Source organism: Vanacampus margaritifer, chromosome 10 (genome assembly GCF_051991255.1).
Source record: "Vanacampus margaritifer isolate UIUO_Vmar chromosome 10, RoL_Vmar_1.0, whole genome shotgun sequence".
NCBI lineage: Eukaryota > Metazoa > Chordata > Actinopteri > Syngnathiformes > Syngnathidae > Vanacampus > Vanacampus margaritifer.
Genome location: NC_135441.1, coordinates 20,258,082 through 20,271,536, shown reverse-complemented (window position 1 = coordinate 20,271,536; position 13,455 = coordinate 20,258,082). Strand labels below are relative to the sequence as shown.

The following is a 13,455-nucleotide window of genomic DNA, read 5'->3' as shown; positions in this document are numbered from 1 at the left end:
TTGGAAAGCGCGGTTGACAACAAGCAAGGGTTAAATCTCTCACTTGAGGCACAACCTGTTCTTCAAGCAAAACACATCATCCTTATAATCCAGGTCATGTGAGAGGCAGCTTTCTGAGCCACGCAGGCGTCATACATACATGCATGTGCGCAAAGGATATAAAAAGCATTTTCCTCTGAGGCAAATCACTGGGACGACTCAACTAAAACAGAAACAAATGTTGCTTTTGCATTAAGGGATTGCTATATTCCCAGGCCCACTTTATACACACTTCAGCAGAAGTGATTTATTTAAAGTTATATCACAGTAATTACGCTAGTATTTAAGCCCGCGCGTCGCAGGAATGCTACAACCTTCTGACCTCGTTGTGGCTGCAGGTGCTCGGCTGTGCTCCGATGTTAGCCGCAAGCTAGCAATGTCATTTCGTATGAGTCGCCGGGCCAGCAGCACTTGAAATTTTAGGGTGCTCGCGCTGATGTTAGTTATTTCAACCGCCGCGTCGGGCACGCTCTCCATCTGCCCGTTCCCTGGCAGTTTGCAAAATGTCTAACAAGCTGAGCGCAACTGTAACCCTCCTTCACTGCCGGCAAAAAAAAAAAAAAAAAAAAAAACGATCAGAGAGGGGTGAGTGAGGGATGCACAGCTAATTCCACCAGGAGGGAAATGTTGGACAAGTACCACCTTTTGGACCACCACAGCCTCTTTGCAGGCCAGTCTACTTTAAAAAGTGCTACCTCATCTTAAATCAGCTGGAAACAGGCCTTCTGATCCAGGGCTTTAACCTGGAGGCCAATTTTGCTAAGCAGTAAAGTTTGATGCGATTCAGTGTGGTAGGCAATTTTTGGCCTCTCGTCGTTACTTGTAAAGGATCCAATATAACAAATCTGTATTGTTCGGCACATTGCAGTAATGGTACCACAATACCCATTGATGTCTGTTTAGTGGTTAGCAGATAACCATCATCTAAATGCTGCTGGTAAAATTGGATGGGGAGAAGACAAAAGGTGCTATAATGGGAAATGTGGAGTCAGAATTTTTGTTGAGTCTGCAGAAAGGCTAAGTACACAGAAACAAGCAAAAAATTCCAACGGCAATAATCACAAAAATGGCCGCCCCCTGAGATGGATTTTGCTGCTTAAATCATATTTCAAAAATGCGATATTAAAAAGGAAGTCAACCTTATTTCTTGATAATAATGTTATATGTGACCTCATTAGTCTAAACATGACATTCTGTTAATATTACATTTGTGAAATATGAGTTATGAAGCAAAATCCAGCTCAGTGGGCGGCCATTTTGCCACGTTGACTTGCTCAGGACTCGACCAATCACAGCTCACCTGTTTTCTGAAGCTGAGCTGTGATTGGTTGTTACCTGAGATCTGAGCAACTGTGATGCCATTTTCACTCGACATCAAGTGGCAAAATGGCCGCCTTCTGATATTGATAAAAACTGCTGGATTTTGCTGCTTAACTCATATTCCACTAACGCAATATTGACCAGAATGCCATATTTAGACTAGTGGGGCTGCATAGAACTTATTGTTAAAAAAATTGGGGGTTGACATCCTCATTAATCACAATACCGTTTTTTGACTAGCGGCTGCCCAGAGAAAATATTATTGTAAAGGAAATTCTTGACCTGACTTACTCGTACTATATACTGATTTTTTTTGTCTTATGTTGTAATGTGACTGTTTTATTTTTATGTATTTTTTTATTTTACTTTTTGGGAGAATGTGACTGTTTTTTTTTTTTAAGGCAACAATTTGGAGGAAAAAAAATCCTATTTTAAAAGAGCTAATATTGACCGATTAAATTGGTTATTATTACCATTCCATCAAATACAGAATTATAGAGTGATATTTCCCTTATTTCACTAAACGCAAAGTGGAAAGATGATTTGAGATGACAAGTTATGAGCATGGCTAAAATGGTATCTCAAGGCACCACTGTATGTTCCCTTATAAACATAATCCAAATTCAATTGTGACCAAGTGTTGCCACTCAGCCGAATCACCCCAAAGTAAAAACACAAGAACCAAACCGTAACATGGCAAACTGAAACTAACAGACTCACTTGGTTGTGAACTTGGCTACAAAAAAAAAGGAAAAGCCTTCCCCTCCAAAAAGGTGCTAATTACATCTCAGCCTCAAGCATTTGACTGCTGTGCTGCATGCAGAGGTGTAAGCGCCCCCCCACCCCCCCCACCCAACCAGAATAGCTTGGCCCACTGTCGTGCCTTGCGCACCAGTAAACACAGAATGTGCTCACTTCCTCCTCTTGCATCATCACTCTCCGCCAAATCACCCCCAAATTTCCAGCTCACTGATAAGCTCTTGCCGTTAGTTATAAAATTGTTGCTCGACTATATCTCATGAAAAGGACGGGACAGACCGCACGTTGTTGTGAATATATTTATTTATTTCCTTCCTATCACTTAATACTTTGGGTGCACAGTCAGTAAAAGGTCAACATCCTTTTGTTATAATATGCAGCGTGCACCTGCAGCTCGGCCAATGTTATCTTAACCCGCTGTGATCTTGTCTCTTTGCTTTGCCATAATGATATTTGACTTTCATGCGCCGTCACACTCGCCGCACCGCCTTCCACAGTCCACGCTATGCGCCGACGCTTTTTGACACAGACATCTCCCCCCCACCCCCCCTCTCGCATCTTAGCCGCAGCAGCAGACCTCACACATATTCGCCAGCAACACCTGCTTTACCGGCAGTCTGCTGCTTGACTGCATCATCAAGTCCGGCGCTCGGTGAGCAATGTTTCAAGAGTCACTTCTGTGCTCACTGCAGTGTCTGGAAATGTGAAAACTTGTGTGGCCAGCCTCCATGGGGACGTTCCATCCATTCCATGTCCTCCAAACATCTGTCTGTACAATGGTTACCCGGTAAATTAGACTTAATGTTGCATGGAACAACCGGGATGCGCAACGGAAGTTGACCTTCCACTTCTTCGTGGAATTTGGTGAAGAGCAGATTGAAAATGTGGTCATCTTATTACATTAAATGATTTAGCGCAGGGGCCGTCCCCTGGCACGCGTGTACCGTACAGTACTTGACCGTCCCACTCGTGTTTAAATGGAATAATTTCAAGAAGTGCGACATCAGCTAATGCTTTATGTTATGAAGCTCATTTCTGTGTTTACAGTGTTTGTCTCATTTGCTGCACTGTAAAAAAAAAAAAAATGTGATAGAACAGAATTAAAATATCATTTAATTTACAAAAAGAAACTCTGATTTTGCATATCAAATGTAAAATACCGTGAAACTATTGTAACTGTAAAAACACACAATATGTCAGTTATTGTACAAAAAACGTCATTAGAAATATGTTCACATATGTATTATAATTTCACAAATATTCGTCTGTTAATTAATGGAATAAATTGTAAAACTCAACTTTAAAAGCCTAAAACAAAAGAAAAAAAAACATTTATATTTTCTGAGAAATGAACAATAAAAATGAGTAATTTTACCATAACTTCTTTGTGCATTGACAATTTTTTTTAAGTGAAAATAACTACAATTTCTGTAATGTCCTAGATGGTAACGTTCATTTTATTAACATTTATTTTGAAAGGACACCTAATGATATATAGATAAAAGGGAAAGGTGCTATTCGAGTCGTTTTCGGATGCGGATACAGAGATCACACTAATCCAATATAACTAAAAACTAAACTAAAAACTTTAACATTTTGTACAACCACCATAAAATAAAGTTTGAAGCCCATCATGAAATTTTACCAAATAACATGAAAATCTGATTTTTTTCTTTTTTAAAGGGAAAGTGAGAATATATATTTTTATTTATTTATTTATTTGTATTTATTTTTTTTATAGATAGATAGATAATCAATTTTTTGTTGTTGTTATATACTGTTATATTACATCCAATCTTGCTAAAATTACAGTTAAAAACAGTACTTTATATTAGGAAAAAAATGTTTTTTATGAGAAAGTGATTTTCTGTTATTTCACAGTATTTTTTCGGCCCAGTTGCCGGAAAATTACCTTTTTTTATGATTTTTTTTTATTTTTACAGTGTGCCATTGATGGTTATAGGCATCAAAGGTCCATTTGAACTGGCCTGGTAGTGAATGAGTTCAACATAAAAATATCTTTCAGTGGGGTTAACGTGTCATGCTAAATAAGTCCTGTGAAATGAAGTCTGTAAAGCAACATTGAGCAAAACCCGAAGCGGTTTTGTGGCAGATTCCTCAGCCTTTATGAAGCATCAAATAAGCAGCGGGCAGGTTGTCCTGAGCTTCAAGGATTATTAGGTGAATTTGTATTGTCAGGGACATGCTGCACTCCCCGCCTGTTATAAATGGTGTGTTTTGCTCTTGGCCCAATCCTATCAATCTAACACTTTAGGGTATCATCAGTACGTTAGACCTTGGCGGGCTCAGCAGCACAAATGAATTAAATGTCTTTCCCACAGGATTCATGATAATTGCACCGTTTTTTTTTTTCCCTGACGCGCAGCATCCGTTTTATGATAATAATTATGTACATGGAATTTGCTGCCTCCTCGTATGTTTTTCAATGCAGCCACTGTTGAATAACACATGTAATTTTACAGTATAAGACCACACATTGCTTAATGTCTTAATATATACAGAACAGGGGGTCCTATGCGGGTTATCTTAGCCTCCTTGTATTTACCGCTGTAGACGTTGTTTACTGTTGGATCTCAAAATAAATATTTCTTTTGAAATGCAAATTATGCTATGCGCAAAGAATATAAAAAAGTGCTTAGCCGTGTTTCCTGCTTTCGTCCTTCTTGCTGAGGAGCATGTTGTACTGTGTACATCCAGATTTGAATGTGGGTTGATGAGGAGGCTGTCATCGTTTGCTCTGATGTCAGGTTATTTGCTCTTGGGGAAATGTACAAAATGCCGTCTTCAAGGAGTAACGTGCGGTTTTCGACTTGGCCTTGCCGCCATTTGCAGCAGCATTTGCATCATGGCTGCACTTGTGAAAAATAGATAAATTATGCGCAGTAGTGCAGGGCTAAATAAGTGAAGGGTAGACTGCTTGTTTTTGCATTTTAATGAGTCTAGTGTCCAGAAGACGGATGTCTCCATAGATTTTCAGAATATATATACATATATATATATATAAATATATTAGGGGTGGGAATCTTTGAATGTCTCTTGGGCCTGCGATTCGATTCAGAATCGATTTTTGATTAAGATCAATTTTTGATTCAAAATGATTTATTTTATTTTTTATTTTTTTTTATGGAGAGCTCAGTATTGTTCATTCGATTTGACATGTCATCATTGCTCTCCTTTTTTTTTTTTTTTATTCAAAATGATTTGATTGACTGATTTCTGCTTCAATTTATAGATGTGCAAGGAATCGTAATGATCTACTCCAGTCTGACTCGCTAATGCTAATTAGCGAGCTACTCGCCGCGCTTTTATCACTCAAAAGAACGGCTCCACGCTGCAAAAAAAACGACTTTTATTGTAATAACTTGTTTGTGACTTTTTCCTTCTACTCTCTACTGTGGCTACAATTTAACAGTGTGGAACCACACTGCCCCTAAGTGGCCAAATCAAGTACAACATGAACAGCGCTCCCAATAAAGGCACACACAAACAAAGGCAAGACAGTATAAAATAATTTAAATAAAAGCAATTTTGGGACATTTAAAATTGATTCTGAATCGTACGAAATGATAATCGCGATTCTTATGAGAATTGATTTTTTGGCACACCCCTAATATATATGTAGAATTTGCTTTCAGGCTAATGCTTAAAGGCAGTTTATTTTAAGACCAATTACCACAAGGTTGTACTCAACTGTATAGTCTTTTCGTCTTGTATTGAAATGTAGTGGCATGCTCAAATCAATGATCTAATTCAATAATCCATTTAATTTCTTGACAAACAGAACTTTCATTCTACATCCATTTTTTTCCCTCCCTTGTATGTGCACATGAATGGGAAAAAAAATGAAACATGAAGTGATAAATTGGAGTCTAAGAAGTTCATTAAATATCCATTTGTAATTTCCTGGACTTGTGCAGATAGTCTGACTATTACATATTTCGTTGAGTCCGCTCAGGCAAATGACAATTTCAAAGTGCAGTAGCCAATGAACGGATCTTCTGAACATATTTATGTGCAATATGTAGTTGTATATCTCGACTACAATACAAAATCTCATCTGACTGCTACTCAGGGGAAATCATCTTTTAGAGTCTGCAATCACTTGAATTCTTTCAAAAATTGTTAACAGTCCTGAAAATCTATGGAGACATCCGTCTTCTGGGCACTAGACCCATTAAAATGCATCTTAAAAACAAGCAGTCTATATATATATATATATATATATATATATCCTGTTAATGCATAGCGATCATCCTAAGGAATATTGTTACATTTTACCCGTGCTGGTAAAGAGGAAAAATATCATCGTAAAACTGTAAATTGACCTTATATAGCATCAGGAAAAGCAACACACATGTATCTGCCCTGGCTGCTCAGTAAAATATGGCAAAAAAAGACAATAAATCAACATAAATAACAATAAGAACCGTTGACATTTCGTTTAAAAAATGACCCATCCTTGGTCTTGATTACAACTATTTATTTATTTAAATTGCAAATTGGACTCTTTCTTAAATTTAAAGAAAAAGATACAGACATGATCCCTTTGCCGGTTTAGACCATTTATATATCTTTGCTAACAGTAGTTATTTGTACCTAAGGCCTCAATCGTGATCCCGGTAGAACAAAAACGGACTCTCCTTTCCTCTGGCAGTGCACTGTCAAACCCTGCTCGATACAGTACATTGGCTGGCAAAAAGAGGCAGCTGAAGACAAATAATTGACATTTGCACATAATATCAAGAGTCTCATCATGCAATGATGCAAAATGAACCAAACGTGTCAATAACCTATGCCTCATTTGCATATAAATGGTGCAACTGCTGCAGTTCATCTCTCCACAAGACTGATTTGGCTTTTGAATTAAATTACACGCGTTCACAAACATTGATTACTTGTCTATAATCGAAATCATATTGCAACAAGCTGTAGCGCAGCGTACGAAGGTGCAATGTGAGACTATTTCAAGGAATGGTGTTAAACTAAAACGAAGATGCCAACAAAGATGAATGCCTCTGTCCAAGTAATGCACATTTCCTTATTACAGTGCAAGGAACAAAGTACTCCTGCTTCAAGAAGCACTAAGGCTGATTGATGAGCCCGACAACTCGGTTGCAACAAGGAGTTGTAATTGTTTTGTTTAAATTAACATACAACAGTCAGCATACCGAGCTTCTTCTCTGGCATCATCCCAACTAAAACGTTTTCAGGACAGAACAAGATTTTTTTTTTTTTTTTTGGTATTATAAATCCACCTCCACATTCAAGCTTGTTTCTCCCTGTTGCTGCCTTTTGATCAAAAACTTGAGCCCGCTGAGTCCTCGCAACTCAGTGACTGAAACAGCGAAACATCTTTGGGCTTCCCGTCTTGCACATTGATAGCATATGAGCAAGTATTACATGCACATGAGAACGAAAACATGCAGGAATGCAACCATTTTCTGACGTGAAAGGTACCATTTTTAAGAGAAACAGTTTTAGGATTATGACAAAAAAAAAAAAAAAATCACATCTATTTTTTTATTTGCAAGCTGGAGCCTATCCCAGGTGACTTTGGGTGAGAGGCGGTGTACACCCTGGACCGGTTGCAAGCCAATTGTAGATTTTATAATTACGTCATAACAAAAACATTTTTTTACTAGAATGAATTTTTACAACTGACTGTCAACGTTTCCACACAAATATAGCAGCATAAGCCATATACAGTATTGATTAGGTACTATAAACTGTGGTTATCAATAATAGTCAGGTTTCCATCCAATTTTTTAAGTGAATTGAATGAAAATGCGCAAAACGGACATGTGACTTGTGTCTTGATAAACCGTAACACTTTTGCTGTTTTCCATCTAAAATTGCATTAATATTCGCATCTTTAATTCATTCCCAAAAGATTTCAGCCCCCCCCCCAAAACATACCTTAATATATCGTTCAATATAACTACAAGCGTACGTGTGACGTAATATTTGGTCAAAACGTGCGACGTGTATCCGGTCTTGCCAGCGTAAGCGTAAAAAACGTTTTTCTCAAATTTTGGGCCCTTTTTGGAATTTCGAGCGTTTGCATTCAATTTTATTTTCGCATTTCTTGAAAATTCGAATAAAAATGGGTGGATGGAAACCCAACTAACATCATATTTAATACGTGTTGAAATACATTAACCTTATTATTGTATCAACATAAAACAAATAAGGGGTAGGACTAGATACTTTTTTTTTAACTTCCTCCTACCCCTTTTCAACATATAAACTCTTTTCTTTCTTCCTATTCTTGTTTTTATTTTTACTTTACCTTATATTTTATACTTGTAATGTGTTTTGTGTTTTCTTCATGTTTATATGTTCAATAAAAAAAATTCATAAAAACCAAAACGTACATGTCGGAGACATTTTTCTCACCAGTTTGTTTTCAAAACAAAAAAAAGGCTTCTAGTGGAATGCCGTAAATGGCACATGCACAATCCAAAATGGCTGAATCCTACTTGCCCCCAAACGGTTGTGTCAAGAAGAAGCATGTTGCTATTTTGAAGATAATACGGTGAGATTTATATTTATTGATAATATTTCAGACAAATGCATTTCCTTTTATAATATAAATGTACAAATAAAGTTTGGAACAAACTTGATACAATGTGTAAGAAGTTGACATTCTTTGCAACAGTGTATAAAAGGAAAAGAGTAGAAAAGGCAACAGTTTGAAAACAAAGATGCAAATGACGTAAGTGGTGAAGAAAAAAAATGGTTTTTTTTTGTGATTTTTGTTACACATTTCCTATTAAGAGCTGCCTCATTATAACATTGAAAAATTAAAGAACTGGTTAAAAAAAAAAAAAGCAACTGTTGGAAAATATATCGGATGCTCATTGTATTAAATATGATCCAAGACAACATGATGCAAATGAGTCGTTTTTCTTTTCGACCAAATAAAGACTTTTTAGCATTTTATTCTTTGGGTCGGGCTAAATAAACTTTCGCTAAAAGATCAAACAATTCTAACAAAAAGATTTTGGTATGGCTTTTTTTCTCGAACTGGAAGAAATGTTGACACAATTCAAATAAATATGTTATTATACTGATAACGGTGTCTTTATTTGTCACAATTATACAAAAGATTAGCTTGACGAGAGCAGTCATTATTAGCCAAACATAACACAGGATTATGATTGCAAATAAATGCTACACCTTAATTGATTAATTAATTGGGGTGTTTTTTTTCCATAATACTGCATCATCATTCTCATAATAGTACATATTGTTTCGCGTCATATTACAAGTTTATCATGAATTAATTTGTAAAATTATGACTTTATTCATATACTATTTTGACTTCATTTTGAATGTTTTTTGTATTCTGTATTGTCTTTTGTAAGCAAAACCACAAGCACAGCCGGGGGGCGGAGAAAAAAAAAAGAGACTCTCAGGAGATTTGCATTGAATTAGTTCAACTAACGCACCAAATCGTTTTAGTTGCAGCATTTGTCACCTCATTAAACTTGCCATTCAAGTGTGTCCCACCAGTTCATCAGGTGACATTTGGATCAAGAAATCTGAACAACAAACTTTAGTCAGTCGTGGCTCATTAAAGTCCACATGGGAGCGTGTGATGAAATCTCTCCCTTCGTTTGAACATGCTTGCTTTCGCCGCCTGCTGTGAGAGGAAAGGATGAGGAATAAGACGCAATGCTGTAAAATGCAATTACAAGTTGCTCAGGGGTCTGAACACCCACGTTGCGCATTACAACAGGCCAAATTTTCTTTCTCCACAGTGAGTGGTAGCTCATACATATTGCACTAAGGAGAGATTATGTCGATTCATTTCCGCTAGGCTTTGACATCATTTCACAGCGAGTGTAGCAAAGTGAATGCGCATGGATGTTGGCCAACTGCACTCCCGCCCGTCCCAAAAAATTGAAGTCAGGGGACAAGTTCGCCAAGGCTTGCAGTGAATTCTTTTGAGTTCGGGGGAGCAATTAAGTGATAATATACAGAGAGACTTACATGAGAAGATACTTGCACAAAGTGGAACAAACCTGCACTGCATCGGTGTGTTGCGTGTCAGCGTTGCTAAGCAACAGATGTGAAAAGTGGCTCTGGGATTTTGGATCTTGTGGGACACTGGATAGACAAACACTTATTGGCCGCTACCTAATGAGGTGCACACAAGAACTCAATTTTGGGCCTTAACAAATACAAAAGTCCAAAAGTATTAGGACCTGGTTATTATAAAAAGGGAGTGGACCTGTGGGAATTTGAGTCTGTTCAGCCAGAAGTCCAATTGTGAGATCTGTGGCTATCAGTCAAAGTTGTTCGGTGGTTTGAAGTCAGGACTCGTTAAACCCTAAAATGGTCGCCAGCCAATCAGGGGGCACGTAAAGAAACAACCGTTTACACTCACACTTACATCTATGGACAAATTCATGTCTTCAAACTTGACCCTAACATGCATGTTTTGGAATGTTAGAGGAAACTCACACAAGCGTGGGGATGACATACAAACTTTGAGGGCCCTATATCGGTATGGGCGACTACCGATACCAGCCTTATTTTAAAGTATTGGTACTCATGACGGCGGTATTGGCCGCCCTCTAGTTGCCATTTTACAATCAGGAACTAGAAATGAGAGGAATATAAAATTGACAATTTCTTGCAATTTTAAGGAAAAATGCTATATTTGGATTTATACATAGTATTCACATGACGCCACCGACCCAGAAAGCCTTTGATGTGGCAAACACCCAACAATACAACACAAGCAAATGCTGACGAGCGCTTGTGTTGCTAACTACAAGTTACTTTTAATAATTCATTTTGTTCATTCATTCCGGTCCACACGTGTGCCGTTCACAGGGTGCAAAATTTGGCGAACAAAGATGTGAAATGAAACTTCTAGACATGCCGTCATTTGCCCCACATCGTGTGCCGGTCCATGGAATGTCATTTCTCCAGATTTTTTTTTTTTTAATTAATTTTAAAAAAAAAAGGAATGTCAAATGGGAACAACAAAGTGTCCGGAATTACAAAAATACATCGAAATGACCATTTTGATTAAGGTAAGTGTCATTGTAAGATGGTAAAAATGCTTTTACCATAATGCCATTGTGATATATGTGAGCCGCTATCCGTGGCTAGCTCTGGCTAAAAATAGATTCGTAGTCAAAATGTTCGATTTTGAGATCTCTCCAAATACCCTCCTTAAGGTCTCTTATTTTCCTTTCCCAGAAGCCCAAAAGATGAAATTGTTGTTAAAGTGTACGAAAATAAGTGATGAATCAACGATGTTGTTGTTGTTTTTGTTGTAACGTGCTAGCGCTAGTAGCTAGTAGCGCGGTCGGGGAACTAGCTAACTTGGTTTAAAAATAACCCAAGATTCTTCACCTCGAATTCACAAATGATAAATGCAAATGCAAGAATGTATGTACTTGTGGTATTGGCATCTGATATTGGTATCAGTGACTACTCAAGAGTTGAGTATCGGTATCAGTCTGAAAAAAAGTGGTATCGAACATCCCTAGCACTTTAAGTGTAGATAGCACAGCTGCACTCAAGCATAAAAACTAGCGCATCTTGTCATGCTGAGTGTTCCAAGTGTGTTCCCATGCGCCTGGCGCACCTGCCAATTCGGTAGCTGAAAGTCAACAAAACTACACCTGCTGGAGCCACGTCTAAGTATTGGCGCAGGTAGTGTAGCGCTATTTTTGAATGATTGTCAAAATCATTTCACTGAATGTATTACGAACGGTACAAAACACCCTTTTTTTAACAAATGCATGCCAATATACCAAAACTTTGTCTAGTCCGCCTCCACAGAGAGCATCAAAAAAAGAGTCCTGAGGCAGGAACCCAGATTTCAACGCTAAAATCAGAACTTTCAGGCGGATGTGCTTAACCACTTGTCTACTATGCTGCCAGAAATTCATCCAAACATTTTTTGGGATCCTTGCTTTGTGCACTGGGGCGCAGTCATGGAACAGAAAATGGTCTTTAAAATTAAGGTGGTACTATTCATCACGTTACTGTATTTAAAAACATAAAAAGAGATGTTGATTGGGAGTTTCTAATATCGGTTCTAGTTACATGTGAGGGTGAAAATTTAAACATACTGGTTACTGAATACCCATGTCAATCAAATATTTGAATACCTTTGTAAAGTTGGTCTCTATGTGTTAACTAGTATGACTTCTTCTTTTTTTATCGTATTAAGGTCATTTAAAAGGTTCACAAAACTGGTCTCAGTGGGTATATTTGTCCCCATAGTGAGTCCAACACCATATTATTTATTTTTCCTCCCAAGCTCTGATGATGTTGCTCCATGCACCCTGATTACTTTCATCAGCTCTTCATTACTTATGCCCTAATCACACATCATAGCAGCTGATGCACCTGGGAGTGAAACCTCCTTAATATGGTTGCTGGCAGAGATGAGCTCTCCAGCTGTTTGCTACCCTCCACAACTGTCAGCCCTCATTTGAGCCAATTGCCCTGTGGAACTCCATAATCAAACCTGTAATAACCAACCGCGCATACCGTACAGTGTGTCTGTGCGTGTGTGTGTGCACGGCCGCATGCTCTCTCTCTTTGGCCAAGATCCGACTGGTGCGTAAAATGGCAAAGCAAGCCACTATTTATTTCACAGTCATTTGGCCTGAGAAATGTATTTCCAGGTTACAGCGCATGAAGTCTGTCCATTTCCAATATGCAAAGCCACTGAATTGAGTGCTAAGATGAAGTTACTGTGTGTACTGTATTTATATATGGAGGACCAAAACTGCCAACATTAAAAATAAATCAATGACTAAATGAATAAAAGTGAAAATAAAATTTGATACAAAAATATAATTAAAAAATTTAATAAAATAAAAAAATAAAAATAAAAAAATATATATATATCCCTTTATATATTCGTTTGCAACTGCTGAGCCCAACCCGAGACATGCTCAGGACCGCCCGCTCATTTGAACAACATTTCGACCTGACAGAGCGTCTGCATGAAATAAATAAATGTGAGAGCAGAGCATTTTTAATTATTGATATTTAATTCTATATTTGTATATTTATTTCGAGATATATTTTTTTTAGAGTTATTAAAAAATTTTGAATGTATTTTTTTTATTATTTTTGTATTTAGGAATATATATATTGTTGTTGTTTTTAAGAGGGTTTTCAAGCATTTTAAGGTCAAGGCATTTCTAATGGATTTAAGTCCGGATTTTGACAAGGCCACGCCCCCCCAAAAAAATTTCTCTCTTTTTTTTTACATTGAAAAGTTTGACCATTCTTCCTTGGAACTTTCTGGTAAAAAGCAGATTATATTGTTCCATC

General features: G+C 37.5%; 1 long non-coding RNA gene across 2 annotated transcripts in view; it reads right to left on the bottom strand.

The window, feature by feature from the left end:
• The window catches only part of LOC144059095 (uncharacterized), a 101,666-nt gene that overhangs the window by 36,516 nt on the left and 51,695 nt on the right, over window positions 1-13,455 (bottom strand). Inside the window, exon 5 of one of the 2 annotated variants that reach the window (XR_013295563.1) lies at window positions 8,810-9,784. The exons of the other annotated variant lie outside the window; for it this stretch is intronic. This is a non-coding gene — a long non-coding RNA (uncharacterized LOC144059095). Of the gene's footprint in view, window positions 1-8,809; window positions 9,785-13,455 lie in introns of those variants that run through there. 2 annotated transcript variants of the gene reach the window in all.